The following is a 17,746-nucleotide window of genomic DNA, read 5'->3' on the forward strand; positions in this document are numbered from 1 at the left end:
CCAGTTTCTCCTTCAGTTATTAGAGAAGTTTCTGAAGTGCAGAGAACTTGTGCCATCACGAGGGGCAGTTAGCAATAGAGAGTGCAACACAAAAAGAGAATCAGGACCAGTATCAGAACTAGAATCAAAAGTGTGCTCTTAACCCTAACCATTCTAGGAAGAAGGCTCTCATCAATGTCCTAGGTAGAAGAGATTGGTGGTTCATGCCAGAATGACCTTTTACATCAGTGGTTTTTAAATTTTGAGCTAAAGAACTCTTCCAACCAAACTTCATTTACAGGCCCAGTATAAACAGACAAAAGAGGATCTAATCTACTATGGAAAAGAGCCATGAAATCCACCTTTTCAGGTCTCCCTCAGCCCGTAAAGCCACTCAGTTGGACATGGTGGTACATGGTATGAAAACCAATGGCTTTAAATCATACTCATATATTAGGATTTAAATTTGCTGTATGGGGAGATTAAATGTACATTTAAAATATATATATATTGTATTTACATAAACACACATGTATATATATTGTATTCATCCATTTTGCATTTCTATACAGGAATACTTGAGACTGGGAAATTTATAAAGAAAAGAGGCTTATCCGGCTCACTGTTCTGCAGGCTGTACAGACAGCATAGTTCCAGCATCTGCTTCTCATGACGTCTCAGGAAGTGTCCACTCATGGTGAAAGGTGAAGGAGAAGCAAGTGTGTCATACGGTAAGGGAGGGAGCAAGAGAGAAGGGGAGAGGAGGTTCCAGGCTCTCTTGAAACAACCAGCTCTTGTGTGAACTAATAAAGCAAGAACTCAGTTATTACTGCAGGGAATGCACCAAGCCCTACCTGAGGGATCTGTCCGCATGACCCAAACACCTCCCCGTAGCCCCACCTCCAACACTGGGGATCATATTTCAACATGAAATTTGTAGGGAACAAATATCCAAATCATATTGTATATTTCTTTAATACATAAAAATGAATTTACATTAACTTTTCAATAAAGCTGGTGTCTCTCTGAGGTCCAGAGTTTATTGAGGACCATCTGAATCTTCTGAGAGTTTCCACCTTTGGAGTCACTGTCCTTGTTAGGTAACATGGGGTACCTTAAAATGGCGCCGTACCTTAAGATGGGGCCGGTTCCGGGTTCTTCTCCCCTCCTTGACCGGGCACTGTCTGAACCCGCCAAAGGAGGGCCAATCAGAAAGAAGCATCTCCCGCCTTCCCTTGGGCCTGCCCCTAGCCCAATCCACGTAGGCCCAAGGGATATAAAACCCAGCACACCAGCAGCCCTCTCTCTCTTCTCTTCCTTCTCCTTGCGTGGTGCCGCTCGATACCTCCAACAAAGATCTCTTGACCACGACCAGTGTAGTTTGGTCTCTGCCCGGCCTCTTTCAGTCCTGATGGGTACACCAGGCTTAGGGTCACACAAAGCTGCTGCCTAATACAGCCCAGCTCCATATGTGTCAACTACATAACACCTGTCTTCTATTTAAAGACATTCCTTGGAAATCATATTGGGGAATAGTCTATAAAATCCAATGACCAGGTTATCCGAAAGTCTGAGAATAGCTTTGGTAAAGTAAATAACTTTGGTAAAGGAAGCAGAAGTAGGGCTAAAAAAGGCCAGAGTAAATCTAAAACTGGAACACAATCTTTTGCCTAAGTACAATGTATATTAATAGTTTATGGCTCTCTGGACTGTTTTGTTTTTGTTTTTTCCGTTTTGTTTTGTTTTGTTTTGTTTTCCTTTATTTGGCTTGCTCTTGTTTTTTTTGTTTGTTTTTTTTTTTGTTTTTTTTTGTTTTTTGCCTAGATATTTGCCATTTAGACATCTTTATCAAACTATCCACAATGACATCTATGTATGTGATTTCCTCCAGGTCACTGGAGTACACAGCCCACTGACGTGTACTACACAGAGATCCACTGAGATTACTATGAGGTGGGGAGCAGAGGGTGAGAGACGATCTGCAACAGACTCTAAAATAAATTAGCCCCAAGTTTCCACCATATCTCAACAGTAATGAATGCATAATGGAAATGAAATCATAGCTATGTATGCATTTCATTTGACATTTTTTATGGGTTAAGGAAAATAAGAAGAGCAGACTTAGATCAGCACTTTCCAGGCAGACAAGTCAGAAAAAAAGTGAGCTAGTTAGCTGTGCTTTATAGATCAATTCTTAGAACAAATGGAAAGGTTCACTCCACGCATTCATCCATTTAGACTTATAAATAAAAACTAAGTGAGAAGCAGTCAGTCACTCTTCAGAAGGCTTTGCTTGAGAACTAAGGGATGTGCCTCTCAAGCTCCCTAACCCTCCCGTTCTGTTCAACAGTAAACCAGCCTGTCTTTTACCACCAAGATTCTGAGACCCAGAAACAAAGACACAACAAGCCAGAGTTCTCTGAATTTTAAGGAACTGGAAATCAACAGGGTGAGGATTGGAAGGAGGAGCTATTCCTTCTCTTTCTAATGAAATCCCTCAGAGAGAAATCCCCTTTCCATTTGAATTAAAACCAGAAATGGCAGAGATTATATTTAAAAAAATTTTTTTAAACATTGTCTTCAGTTGCTGTGAAATGAGAGATCATTTTCAAATTCCCTAGGAATAAATTTCACCAGCTGGGTAAACCTTTGTAGTTCAGAGGTCTCGCAGGCAATCGCTGGCTCCCATCCAAGCACAGAAATGACAAAAACCCACTTTGAACTCAGACTGCCGTGATGATATCCTCTGGAGAATGAAAGAGAAAGAATAAAAAGGTATCTGCAGGATTCCCCTAAACAGAGAGGTTTGGCTGCAACATACATTTCAAAGGGTTTTATGATTTCCGCTACAAAAAGCAGCATCAGAAGGAGCTGCTGCTGTCTGGGTTCTGAATGAGCACCAATAACACACCTAGCTGGGGGTTTAGGGCAAGGGGTCCCACTCAGTAGAGTGTGCAGATAAGAAAATCGAACTGCCCATTTAGCTGAACAAATTGTTGGTGCGCTGGTTACATTCAGCCTCTCATGGGCCTCTTGAATACATCTCAGGAAGAGACAAAAGGAAAAAGACCACATCTTTGTTTCTCCAGAAGAAAGAGGTATCGGATTTCTTCCTTTAAATCAAGTCTCCAGGTGAAAAAAGGAAACATGAAATGTTAACAGTCTCAGTAAGGTTTCCTCTAATGTCTCTTGTGGTGCCTTGAATCTTTGTAGTTAAGTTTAGACTTAATAGTCTCATTTTTCCAAGGATTTCTCCGGAGGGTTTGTTCAAAGCAGCAACACAAGGTCATCCGGGGAAAAGGAGGTAGGAGAAAATGTCTCCCCCTCATCCAGAAAAATCCTTTTCATCTCATCTCACAAATGCTACATCAATTAAAGAAACTCCCTTAGCCAGCTCACCTCCATGGTCATGTTCTGTAAGCCCTATGTGGAATGCAATGAAAAGGAATGCAAACAGGAAAACTCCCAAGAACTACCTTGAGACAAAGGAGTCTTCCAGAGCCTGACAAGATGCTCCCCTTGACTAAATTCTAGGCAGGCTCTTTTGAGCTGCCTTTTTTGACTAGGCCCCATCCTCGGACACATTCTCAAGAGCCCGATTTTAGCAAGAATCTTGCTAAATCCGTTTAGAGAAAATTTCCACTTTCTATATATGATTAGCCACAACACCTGAGCAAATTCTTCATCCTCCCCACTTGGCATCTGATGACCCTAGCCTGCCTTCAGCAAGAATCCTGTCACATACATTTAGCCAGAATCCTCGAGGCTTTCTCTTAGTAATTTTCCATCCACTGACATCCACCCTGCTCCTTGGCTATGCATCCTGACTTGCACACTCCATATTTGGAATTGGGCCCAGTTCTATACTGAGGCCTCTTTTCTCCTATTACAATGGTCCTGAATCAAACATGCTTTTTCTGCTATAACTACTCTCCAGTTCAGGTTTTTCTTTGGCAAGCTTATCCCTTCCACAAGACTGTGCATAGGAACCTTGACTCTCTGATATGTGGACAAAGCTATTTGTTTATTCACAGAATGGAAGGAATCTTGCTTAAAGTGGATGGTTTACAGAGATCTGGGATGCAGAAATGGTTTTTCAATACTGAGAATGTTTCTTCTGTGGAATCAGTGAATTGTTTCAGCTCAGTTGTAAGAAGAAATCACAGGATTCCTGACACTATACTTAGCATAGATGCTGAGGGATGAGAGCAAATTTGTAAGCACTCCTTAATATGAGAAGTCTCCTAGGCCCTCTGATGGAACTTCCTGCCCCTCAAGCCTTGATATTTTTCTTCTGGGAAATCTAGAATTAGCACCCTTGTGGCTAAACTTTTCCCACATCTAGACCTAGAGTGGAATGCCAACCCATCTGCAGAATCACTGCATACTAAAATGTTCCTACTGGAAGGGACCCTAGAGATCATCTGCCAGTGTCCTCATTTTATAGATGTGGGACCTGACACTCCCAAATATTTAACAATGCTCCTCACCACCAGGTAATGTCTCCCAGAGGAGTGATGCCTTCCATTTGCAGACAAGCCAAGTTTAGAAGAGACAAAAAACAAAAGGAATTAGTTTAATTCCCAAACATATTCAAGTTCTAGGCCATTCTAATGAAAGAAAATAGATTGATAAATTATTCTGTGCCATAGAAGCCAAAAGAAGACTAAGTTATTTGAATAAAATTTACCCACCTTCAACTGATTTAACTCCACAGTTAAAACACAACATCTCAACTCACCTGGACTGTGTTACCCCAAGGGTTCAGGGATGGCCCCCATCTGTTTGGCCAGGCATTAGCCCAAGACTTGAGCCAATTCTCATACCTGGACACTCTTGTCCTTCAGTATGTGGATGATTTACTTTTAGCCACCCGTTCAGAAACCTTGTGCCATCAAGCCACCCAAGCATTCTTAAATTTCCTCGCTACCCGTGGCTACAAGGTTTCCAAACCAAAGGCTTAGCTTTGCTCACAGCAGGTTAAATGCTTAGGGCTGAAATTATCCAAAGGCACCGGGGCCCTCAGTGAGGAACGTATCCAGCCTATACTGGCTTATCCTCATCCCAAAACCCTAAATCAACTAAGAGGGTTCCTTGGCATAACAGGTTTCTGCCGAATATGGATTCCCAGGTACGGCAAAATAGCCAGACCATTATATATAATTAAGGAAACTCAAAAAGCCAATACCCATTTAGTAAGATGGACACCTGAAGCAGAAGCCGCTTTCCAGGCCCTAAAGAAGACCCTAAACCAAGCCCCGGTGTTAAGCTTACCAACAAGGCAAGACTTTTTTCTTTATATGTCACAGAAAAAACAGGAATAGCTCTAGGAGTCCTTACACAGGTCTGAAGCATGAGCTTGCAACCCATGACATACCTGAGTAAGGAAATTGATGTAATGACAAAGGGTTGGCCTCATTGTTTACAGGTAGTGGTGGCAGTAGCAGTCTTAGTATCTAAAGCAGTTAAAATAATACAGGGAAGAGATCTTACCGTGTGGACATCTCATGATGTGAATGGCATACTCACTGCTAAAGGAGACTTGTGGCTGTCAGACAACCATGAGGAAAGTAACTAAAATCATAAATCCCCATGGCTCTCCCTTATCATATTTTTCTCTTTACTGTCCTCTTACCCACTTTCACTCTCACTGCACCACCTCCATGCCACTGTACAGCCAGTAGCTCCGCTTATCAAGAGTTTCTATGGAGAATGCGGCTTCCAGAAATATTGTTGCCCCATCGTATAGGAGTTTATCTAAGGGAACCCCCACCTTCACTGCCCACACCCATATGTCCTGCAACTGCCATAACTCTGCCACTCTTTGCATGCATGCAAATATTCATTATTGGACAGGGAAAATGATTAATCCTAGTTGTTCTGGAGGACTGGGAACCACTGTCTGTTGGACTTACTTCACCCATACTGTTATGTCTGATGGGGGTGGAGTTCAAGATCAGGCAAGAGAAAAACACGTAAAGGAAGTAATCTCCGAACTGACCCAGGTACATAGCACCCCAGCCCCTACGAAGGACCAGATCTCTCAAAACTACATGAAACCCTCTATACCCATATTCGCCTGGTAAGCCTATTTAATACCACCCTCACTGGGCTCCATGAGGTCTCAGCCCAAAACCCTACTAACTGTTGGATATGCCTCCCCCTGCACTTCAGCCCATACATTTCAATCCCTGTACCTGAACAATGGAACAACTTCAGCACAGAAATACCACTTCCATTTTAGTAGGACCTCTTGTTTCCAGATTGGAAACAACCCATACCTCAAACCTCACCTGTGTAAAATTTAGCAATACTATAGACACAACCAACTCCCAATGCATCAGGTGGGTAACTCCTCCCACACGAATAGTCTGCCTACCCTCAGAAATATTTTTTTGTCTGTAGTACCTCAGCCTATCATTGTTTGAATGGCTCTTCAGAATCCATGTGCTTTCTCTCATTCTTAGTGCCCCCTATGACCATCTACACTGAACAAGATTTATACAACCATGTCGTACCAAAGCCCCGCAACAAAAGAGTACCCATTCTTCCTTTTGTTACCAGAGCAGGAGTGCTAGGTGGACTAGGTACTGGCATTGGCAGTATCACAACCTCTACTTGGTTCTACTACAAACTATCTCAAGAACTAAATGGTGACATGGAACAGGTCACCAACACCCTAGTCACCTTGCAAGATCAACTTAACTCCCTAGCTGCAGTAGTCCTTCAAAATCGAAGAGTTTTAGACTTGCTAACCGCTGAAAGAGGGGGAACCTGTTTATTTTTAGGGGAAGAATGCCGTTATTATGTTAATCAATCCGGAATCATCACCAATAAAGTTAAAGAAATTCGAGATCGAATACAACATAGAGCAGAGGAGTTTCAAAACACTGGACCCTGGGGCCTCCTTAGCCAATGGATGCCCTGGATTCTCCCCTTCTTAGGACCTCTAGCAGCTATAATATTGCTACTCCTCTTTGGACCCTGTATCTTTAACCTCCTTGTTAAGTTTGTCTCTTCCAGAATCAAAGCTGTAAAACTACAAATGGTTCTTCAAATGGACCCCCTGATGCGGTCCATGACCAAGATCTACCACGGACCCTTGGACTGGCCTGCTAGCCCATGCTCCGATGTTAATGACATCAAAGGCATGCCTCCTGAGGAAATCACAACTGCACAACCCCTACTATGCTCCAATTCAGCAGGAAGCAGTTAGAACGATCGTCAGCCAACCTCCCCAACAGCACTTGGGTTTTCCTGTTGAGAGGGAGGACTGAGAGACAGGGCTAGCTGGATTCCCTAGGCCGACTAAGAATCCCTAAGCCTAGCTGGGAAGGTGACCGCTTCCACCTTTAAACAGCGGGCTTGCAACTTAGCTCACACTCAACCAATCAGATAGTAAAGAGACCTCACTAAAATGCTAATTAGGCAAAAACAGGAGGTAAAGAAATAGCCAACCATCTATTGCCTGAGAGCACAGCAGGAGGGACAATGATCGGATATAAACCCAGGCATTCGAGCCAGCAATGGCTACCCTCTTTGGGTCCCCTCCCTTTGTATGGGAGCTCTGTCTTCACTCTATTAAATCTCGCAACTGAAAAAAAAAAAAAAAAAAAAAAACTCTATCTTCTTTATCAAAAGAACAGTCTTCAAACTCTAAAGAAGAGAATAATCATGCTTAATAGGGAATTGGAGAGATGACAGATTGAGGAAATAGTTAAGAAAGCAGGACATCAGGCCCACCCAAATAACATTCTAGAGCAATAACATAGTTAAATCTACTGAGTCTCCACTACATGAAAGGCACTATTCTAAATCCTTTGCCCAGATTAACTCACTAAATCTTCACAACATATTTGATAGGCATTATTATTAGCCACATTTCACAGGTAAGGATTAGGAGTTCAGAGGGGTAACTATCAGCTGCTAGAAGTTTCACAGCAAGGATTTCTGCCCAGGAAGGTTAATCAACCTTCCATTACTATATTATGCTGAGTTGCAAATGAACCTACAGATACAATAGCTAAGACACTGGCACTTATCTCTGCAGGGAAAAGTGCATAAGACTGGGATTAGGGTCAACAGACTTGAAAAGGTCAAGGTTCTTATTTTCAAAAACAGATAAAAGAAGATTATGAAAATGATATCCTCATGAGTCTGACATCAAACCACAGCAAGTCATGTCTAAACAGAGTTTATGAACTCAGAAAAGAAAGTGACAAGTAGTGAGGACCAGCCCAGGCTCCTTATGGACAAATCATGCCTTCTGATAAGGTCACTAAAATGACAGATCAGGGAAATTCTGGAGACACAGGCCATCTGAATTCAACAACACATTGGAAATGTCTGTCTTAATATTCTTAAAATCATGATGAATAAATTTTGTTAGTTGAAAAAAATGTTCCCCAAAAGAGGTACCTGGTAGATGTCTGTCAAATAAGAAGGGCTTGAGTGATATGATGCTCTCAAGTAGTCCTGTTCTGTTTCTATCAGTGACCATCATAAAATATATTTTTCAAAGACAAAGATATCACAAAGTTTAAAGGTATCACAAAGAAAAAGACTAAGAGAATCAACATTTTAGAATAATTTTTGATAGGCTGTCATAATGTATCCAAACTCACAATATAAAATTTAATGGAGCAAATGAAAAGTATTACACCTAAGATTTTAAAAAAATCAACTGGAAATATACAGAGTAAAGAATTGCCTTAAAAACAGCTCATGTGAAAAAGACCTCAGGGCTTGAGTGGATGGCAAGCTCAAAATAAGCCCACAGCATGAGCCTGCTGCCAAAGGGCTAATGGAGGCTTAGGCTAAATTAAAAGAAATGTAGCTGTCATTCTCCTGAGCTTTGATCACACCCAGGACTGGATTTACTGTGATCCACAACACATTTGAGATGTGCACTGAAGTGTCTCCAGAGGAGAACAACCAGTATCACAAAGGGTCTAGAAATCATTTAAGGAAGCACGGGACATGTAATTCAATACGTCCAAAATTTAACTTACTATTCACCCCTTACTCCATGTGTTTCTCTTCCAATATGTGCTGTGTACCATATTCATTATTGACACTATCTATCATCCCTCCCCTCCAGGTTAGAAACCTAGATATCACCCTATACCACCACCCATCCCACTATTGACTATTGATCTTTCACTCCTATTATTTTTTTTTCTTTTAGAGACAGGGTCTTGCTACCTTGGCCAGGTTGGTTTGAACTCTTGGCCTCAAGCAGTCCTCCCACCTCAGCCTCCCAAAGTGCTAGAATTACAGGTGTGAGCCACCACGCCTAGCCTCAATTGTATCAATTTCTATGACAAGTCCATTATTTTCTCTCCATTCACCCTGACTTATTTGGCTTTCAGTATCCATTATTTGGACAATTGCAAAAGCCTCCTAAGTGGTCTTTGTTTCAGTATTGCATCACTTCAATCCACCTTCCTCACTATAAGCAAAGTAATTTTCTCGAAAGTCACATATAACGTTGTTCTTCTGCTTTAAACCCCACTGTCTATAAGATCAAGTCCAAACTCCCTAGCATAAACTCTGATGCCCTCCACTATCTGAACCTTTTTTTCATGACCAACCTCACTTCTGCTCCACTCTGTACTCTACATTCCAAACATACCTAATTCTTTGCACTTCCTGTGGATATGATTGGAACTGTAAATCAGTCCTACTGTCAAAGAAGTGAGTATGGAGGGCAAGGTGCAGGCCAAACAGGTAAGACCTGAACCACTGCTTGTAGGAGTTACCTTCCTCTGCAGCCATGAAAGTATGCCATTCAGACCTCCTTCTGCAGGGGGTATAATGATGGCAACTCCTGCTGCTGTTCCTTCAGATTCACCACTTCCTTTATGTGAGGCCACAATCTCTGGCTGCTCCCAGCCCAAACAAGGTGAGGATGCTGAGGCAGACTCATTCCAACAGGAGGCAGGACTCATCTAAGGGCAACTTTGGCTTGACATCTTCCCATCAGCCTGGCCAAAATTTTCTTGGAACTGTGCTGCAGTATGGGATTCTTCCTGCCCAATATGCCTTCTTTCTCCCCTCTTTCACAAGTGGAAGAGCTGCATCATGGTCTGAAGGCTCCTTCCGCCTCCTGCTTCCTCCTCCATGAAATTTCTTGCATATCTAATCACATCTTGACATCTGCTTCTTGTCACACAGAACTAACACACCTCCCAGTTTTACTTTTTCTCTACATGCCTACTAGTTTTACTTTTTTCTCTGATTTCCCTAATGTCTCTTCATCAAAGCCTTATTACTATCACACTAACATATAAATCATTGAAAAGGCATTACTCTTTGAAGAATGACCTCAAGAGAAAAAAACCTGTTCTTCCCCATGTATGGTTTGGAACACCATGTGCTGTGTTACTCTCCATGCTCTTCTTGTTACCTAAAGTGCCCTTCATCTATTTCCCCCCATAGATTCCTACTCATCCTTCAAAACCCAGCCCCAGCATCATCTCCTCTGTGAAGACTTCTTTGATCCACTTAAGAGTATGTGGTTCGTCCCTCTGTTGGGGCTCCACAATTCCTATTATATCCTTATTATCACACTATCTTTCTGAGCCAACACTTGGCCTTAACCTATAGCTTGGTACACAGTAGGTACGCAGAACTGCTAGCTGAAATGAGTGTTATTTAAAAGATAAGGCTTAATGCAAAAGATAAGTTTTAATAAGGACATAACTACCTTCAAATATCTGAAGGATTTTCACCAATCACAACAGGTGTTATGTCAAAGATACTCTAAATGAGCACTTTTGGAGCACTAGTGGGAAAGCATTCATTTTAAAAAGTAGAACAGATTACTTCCTCGCCCCCAGTGTGAAATTACTGCAGTGTGAAAGTATTTTTACTCAGTAAGGCATAGCAACAGTGTAGGTCTGCTTTGATCCAGCTAACCTTTTTAAACCATTATCCCAGGTTTTAGAAGGAAATAGATAAATAACAAACCTCTTTTTCACTGGGTACGTGTAGCAATGATATATGAAAGTAGCATTTTCATTTCTTGAGGCAATCTTAGAAAAATGGCTTCAAAGTATCATTTCTCTCCCTGATAGCATTACTCCTAAGGCACAAATTCCAATTCACTTTGATGCTAATCCTAGGCCCAGCATGGACCATTCCTTAAACTTAAATTCATCATATATAAAGCAACAGAAACCAACCTCAGCCTCTGCTCCAAGTTTCTAAGAAAATGCAATAACTTGTTCCATCAAAATATTTTCTCGGGGAAATATTTCCTTGTTTGGAGGAGTTGTGTTCCCCCTGCTTGATTTCTGTTTAGATAGGGCCCTTGTAAGAATTTCTTTCACCAGTAACATCCCTGTTCCTACATACCAACGTGAGTTTCCTACTCCCAGATAAGTTTAAGCACAATTATGAAGAACTTTTGCCACATCCCTGGGGGGAAGGGGACAAATATCATAATATCTCCCCAGTATTGTAACACCCCCACTATATACAAAACATTATGTTGGAATATAAAGCACCTACTCTACATGCTCAAAGTTGTCTGCAGTTATCTTTCATAGCCCTACATTTGCATGATTATTTTATTATGTTTCTCTCCTATATGCCCCATAAGGGTAGGTAGGGTACATGTCTGTTTTGCTAAATTTCTAGCACTATAATAGGCTCTCAATAAATATTTGTAGCATGACCAAAGATTCTAGAGTAGAAAACAATTGTAACTGTCCAAATTGAGAACGATAATGAAACAGGAGAGTCTATGAAATCAGATGTGAATCATGTTCCCTTCTATTTCTTCTGCAGCAATATCAACATCATCATTTTCAGAGGATGGGAAGGTAGAGCAAGGATAAAACTAAAACAAAGTTAGACTATGTGGCAGGCTAAATAATGGCCCCCCAAAGATATCCAAGTCCTAATCCCTGGAACCTCTGACTGCTACCTTATATGACAAAATGAAATTTGCAGATGCGATTGAATTAAGGATATTGAGATGAGAACATTATCTTGGATATCAGATGGACTCTAACTATAATCACAAGTGTCTTCATAAGAAGGACACAGAGGGAGATTTAACACAGAGACAGAAGAGCAGAGAATGTGATAACAAAGCAAAGAGAATTTGAAGATGCTGTCCTGATGGCTCTGAAGATGGAAGAATGATCCATGAGCCAAATAATGCCAGGAATGAAGCTCAAGAAGCTGGAAAAGTCACAGGCCTCATCTAATCATGTGAAGGCCTGAATTAAACAAAAAAGCTGAGTAAAAAAAAATTTCCCCATGGATAAGGGGGAATTCCTCCTACCTGAATGCTTAGCTGGAACATTGTTTTTTTCTGCCCTTCAGACTCAGACTGAAACCTCAGCTCTTCTTGGGTCTTGAGCCTGCCAGCTTTCAGACTAGAACTTATCAATCAGCTCTCCTGGGTCTCCAGCTTGCCAACTAACTGCAGATTTTGGAACTTCTCAGCTTCCACAATGGTGTCAGCCAATTTTTTTATAATAAATATACATGCATGCATGCGCACGCGTGCACACACACACACACACACACACACACATATCCTATTGGTTCTGTTTCTCTGGAGAGCCAGGACTAATACACAGGTCTATAAGAATTGCCATGCAAGATATTTTGTTAAATGAAAGATCTTCGAAGTCAAGAGCATTCATACACATAAAAAAGAAGAAAAGAAACCAAAGACAGTAAGAATAAAAGCCAGGTCTTTATCCATGTAGTTTTGCTTGTATATAGAATATCCCCAGAAAATAGAATAAGAAAAGGGTAATAGTGATGAGCTCTGGAGTGGGAAACTGGATTCTGAGCACAGGATGGTTGAAATACACACTTTTCACATTATGCCTTTTTGTAGCTTTTTGTTACTTTTCTATGAACGTGTATTTCCTCTCAAATAAATGCATTTGGAATAAAAACTAATATGCCTTGACTAAAAATCCCCATCAAAAACCTAAGGATATGTTAAGAGGGGCCCTTCAGCTTGTGGGCTTGGGCGGGGAGTAGCTGGCCAGAGTCTAGTGGCATAAAGTGATATTTTGTGCCTTATACAATGGGCTTAAGGCTAAATGCAGGCCTGAAAGTCAGCAAAGACTGACCCTTAAGACTAAAGACTCCTTCCCAGATCACCCTCTAACCAGACTGACCCTCCCCTTCTCTATAGGGTGGTGGATTAGGAGACGGGGGGCCGGCAAACCCCAGGGCTAAACTGCAGGCCGCATCATGAGCCCTTCATCCTCCTCTGGGGCAAACAAGATGTGAGTTTCCAGCAGGACAGCCCCAGACACAAGGGTCTTCTCCTCCTCTATAAGAGGTTCTCTGACAGCTAATGCAGGCAACCAACTAAGCATCCCGTAAGGCTGATTGGTATCCAGCTGGAAGCACAAATTACTGAAGGATGAGGAGCCAGGCTGGGGTAATTGCTTTGACCATTTGAATTAGGCAGTAACTCTTATACCAAAAACTTTTTCACACTGGTATAAAGTTTTCAAAATGAATTAGTCTTCAGAAGAATCTAGCTCAGATCATAGGACACAGTTTTACAAACTGTACCTTCACATACCAGTTTACCTCCTGATAAAATCAGTTTTCTCCATCTCATAGGCAGGGAATGACAGTTTTGACATCTATGCCCTTACTTTATGAACATCCATTCTAAATTGTTCAGAGAGACTTGCTACTATGCCACAGACATTTCTCATCAGCTACTGTGATCAGTAGAAATTCAGGACCTGAAATCACAAGGGTAGAGTTTTGGAAGACATGCTAAGCAATCACCTAGCTCCTCTAATATTTTGAGAAAAAAACACTCTATTTTTCTCAGAGGCAGGACAGTAAAACATTGTTTTTAATGTTTCATTACAGGAGACATAGATTAAGAGTCACTTACTAGATATTTGTCCTTATACATGTAACCGAATGGCTCTCAAATTGTTTTCTCGTCTGCAAAATGAGAATAATGATTCCTTTCTCGTGGGATAGTGATAGGGGCTAAATGAGATCATGTATGGGAAAGCACATAGTACTCTGTCAGTCACATCATCTTAGCCAATGAATTTAATTTCCTCTCCGTAGAAGTATGGATACTCAGCACAGCATTCTGCATTCAGAAAATTAGTGATACCTTCTCAATTCACTGGTAGCCTTACAAGCTTTTCATGTTGTCTCTGTATTTCAGCTAAAGTCTAACCCACATACCCTGTTTTCATGTTCCCTGGAAACTAACAGAAAAGAGGATTGCTATGTACCATCCATGGGCACAAAGAGGGGCTGGGAGAGGGGAGTTTTCCAATCCTTGTCCAATTTTTTGCATAAAGGAACCAGTTAGCTAGACTACAGTAGGGATTTGGTTTCTTTTTTTTTTTTTTTTTTTTTTTTTGAGACGGAGTCTTGCTCTGTCGCCCAGGCTGGAGTGCAGTGGCGCAATCTCGGCTCACTGCAAGCTCCGCCTCCCGGGTTCATGCCATTCTCCTGCCTCAGCCTTTCCAAGTAGCTGGGACTACAGGCGCCCGCCACCACGCCCAGCTAATTTTTTGTATTTTTAGTAGAGACGGGGTTTCACCGTGGTCTCGATCTCCTGACCTCGTGATCTGCCCGCCTCGGCCTCCCAAAGTGCTGGGATTACAAGCGTGAGCCACCGCGCCCGGCCTGGTTTCTAATTTTTTAAATGCTGCTTGTCATTTCTTTCAAAACCATGCAAGATCTCCAAACCAGGTCTCCAATTCCAGAAAACATCGCAGCAAAAAGAGCCTCAGTAACAGCCAATGCCCAGATAGTGGTCAAGCAGTTAATGTGTTTTGACTCTAATCTTAATTATCTCAACAACTCTAAGGAAGGAACTATTATTTTCTTCCATTTTACCGATGGGAATGTTGAAGCACAACACGGTTAATCTGCCCCAGGTCACAGAGCTCACATGGTGGACCCAGGATTAACCAAATCCATATGCTTGATCATTGGGATAAAATGTACTCCAGAGACCCAAAGCACTGCCAGCCTTCCGGCAGAAAGAGGAGGCAGTCAGTGTTTGAGGTTAGGAAGGAAACACTTGCCTTTATCCCTTTTCTCAACCCTGCCTTTAATGTAAGGCTATCTTTTAATTCCACTTCTGCCTGATTCTCTGATCTCTGTGCTCTATTCTCCCAGAATCCTTGATCCCTTAACTTTCATGAGGGTTTTGTTTTTAGATGTTTGACCTGGGTCTCCTTTTCCCAGCTTTTCTCTCCACTTCCATCTTTCAACTCTTGCCTTTCCCAACTCACTCTTCCTCATTCGCCTTCTAAGCTCTTATCTGCTAATCCTGCTTTAATTTAATTGGTCTATTCACTCTCCCCGAGTTATACCTCTGGGTTCTGGACCTTCCTAACTTGTCTCTGCAGTCCCTCTGCCTGAAATACCCTTTCTCCTCCTTTCACCACTCAAAGCCTAGATGCCCTTCAAGATGTCAATGGATCCTACTCCTGCATGATTTCCTCTCCTGATCACTTCATCCAGGAGAAGGGGTGCCCCACTGTATTTCTATTGCCTGCATCCCTCATGGTACACTTCTGCAGACTCATTAAGTGGAGTCTATATTGTAAATTGCCCCATCTCACCTAACACAATGCAATCAAAGTCTGATAAGCTGTGGCCAAATATTAGCCACATCAATATGATGTTTTAATTGAGCATGCCCACTATATCAGCTATATCTACTCTGTCTCCCTTGCATCAATTAAAAGCCTACTATAAAATTCACATTTGTAAAACCCATGTCTGCACATGATCATTCCTATTGCCAGCAAAAGCAATACTACCACACTGTGCATGCAATTAGGGAAGAGAGCTATTCCTCACACAGAGACAGAGGAGAAGGAAACATCCGTTATTAGGAGGAGAACGAATGGGAGGAGGACGAGGAGGAAAGGAAGGAGGAGGGATTCTGCAATAGTTAGGGGAAATGCTGGAAGGCTAAATTTGGGTCAATCTTAAAACAACCCCTACCCCAAGGCCTATTCAAAAGAGAAGAGAGGTTAAAAATGAACTCTGAAGACATAATACAAATGTATTTCAGTTAATTTAATATCATTTAAATTCCTGCCGCATGTTGTGAGAATTACAGAATCACACACATTTTTCATTTGTTTTTATTTACTTTCTGATTCGCAAATATACATTTGTACAACTCTAGCAAAATAAAAGCCAGAGTTTTGCCTGTCTTGTTTTGTTTATTTTTGCTGATCATATTTAGCTAGAGGAGTTTTCATTTTTTATTAAAAATAAATCAAGACAATTAAACAAGAAGTCCACCGCTGCTTTCCAAATTCACCAGACCATTGCTAACTCACCAAAGTCAGGAAGCAATAATAATTCCTTTTCTTAATGAAATGTCTTTCCAGCTCCCCAGAAAACTTCAAAGCTCTCTGCTGATGCTTGAGGTCTGCAGCTGCCAGGAAAGAAATGTGGCTCCACTTACCTCAAAGGGAGTATCACAGCACATGAGAGATTGCCTGGACCCACAGACGACGATCCCCCCCGCTCCAATGCCAGTCACCACCGACTCCATCAGATCAGAGACCAGCACCCTGGTTCCCTCCGCGCAGTCACCACTGACTCCATTAGATCAGAGACCAGCACTCTGGTTCAGAGCAAGAGAATAAAAGAGGTGGCAGTAGAACCAAGGAACTCACATCCCCCACATGCCCATACAGGCATCATAAGGTCAGGAACCACAGACACAATGTTGTGGCTCAGCAAACCCCATCAGCTGTCAAAATGGAGAATGGTAACAGGCAGTTATGCAGTGCTTCACAGATAGAAAAATGTTCTTGGGCTAATCCTATCAAGGTTCCTACAAGAACACAATTCTTGTATAAGCAAAAAAACAAAAGCAAAACTATGAATTCTGCTACCTCCTAGCATGCACATCCTCTCATAGTCAACCTCATCCCTTTGGATAAAACAAACACATAATATGTGTGAAGCATTTCAGTTCTATTGTGAACTTTCACACCTGTCCTAAAAGGGAGGTATTGTTATCCACATTTCATAAGTGATGACAGTAATGTTCAAAAGATGTTTTTTTAAAAAAAATCAATGCTAGATTTCCAAGGATGAAATTTTTCTAAAAGGTCTGCAACCATTATTTGTCCTGAGAGAAACAACTTCACAGCTGCTGAACATGGTGAAGCCAGCAGGGCCCTCTCTACCTTGCAGACTCAAGACAACTTGCCTTAAACTCAAGTGTCAACAGTGCATCTTTTTTCAACTTCATGAATCCTCTGACCATCCAGTTCTTTGGGTATAAATGAATGGATACAGGCAGAATATCACCCAGACTACATTTCTGGTTTTGCCCTCAACTAAGAGTTGAAGAAAATGAGGCAAATTTGAGAATATAAATCAACCCTCAGCTGACAAGCCAGTTGAATTCAGTAACATTGATGCAGGGCAGGTGAGCCCCAAAAGAAGGTTCTTGGCTTCACCCAGGAAATAATTCAAGGGTGAGCTAGTGGTGTTAGACAACAACTTTTATTGAAACGTCAGTGTGCAGCCACAGCAGAGGCACTGCTCCTTGCTTAACAGGGCTACCCCACAGCCAGTGTGCCCAGAGTAGCAGCTCAGAGGCAGTTCTGCAGTCATATTTATATCCACTTTTAATTATATGCAAACTGAGGGGTGTATTATGCAGAAATTTCTAGAAAAATATGTGGTAACTTCTGGGTTGTTGAGTTATTGCCATGAAAACGGGAGGTAGCTTCAGGGTGTTGCCATGGCAATGGTA

General features: G+C 41.7%; 1 protein-coding gene and 1 pseudogene across 1 annotated transcript in view; one reads left to right on the forward strand and one right to left on the reverse strand.

The window, feature by feature from the left end:
• LOC129467455 (atherin-like) overlaps positions 1-17,746 on the reverse strand; it is a 254,344-nt gene that overhangs the window by 88,768 nt on the left and 147,830 nt on the right. The window lies entirely within an intron of this gene.
• LOC129467970 (syncytin-1-like) lies at positions 5,572-7,195 on the forward strand (annotated as a pseudogene).

The sequence above is a fragment of the Symphalangus syndactylus genome, chromosome 18 (genome assembly GCF_028878055.3).
Source record: "Symphalangus syndactylus isolate Jambi chromosome 18, NHGRI_mSymSyn1-v2.1_pri, whole genome shotgun sequence".
Taxonomy (NCBI): Eukaryota; Metazoa; Chordata; class Mammalia; order Primates; family Hylobatidae; genus Symphalangus; species Symphalangus syndactylus.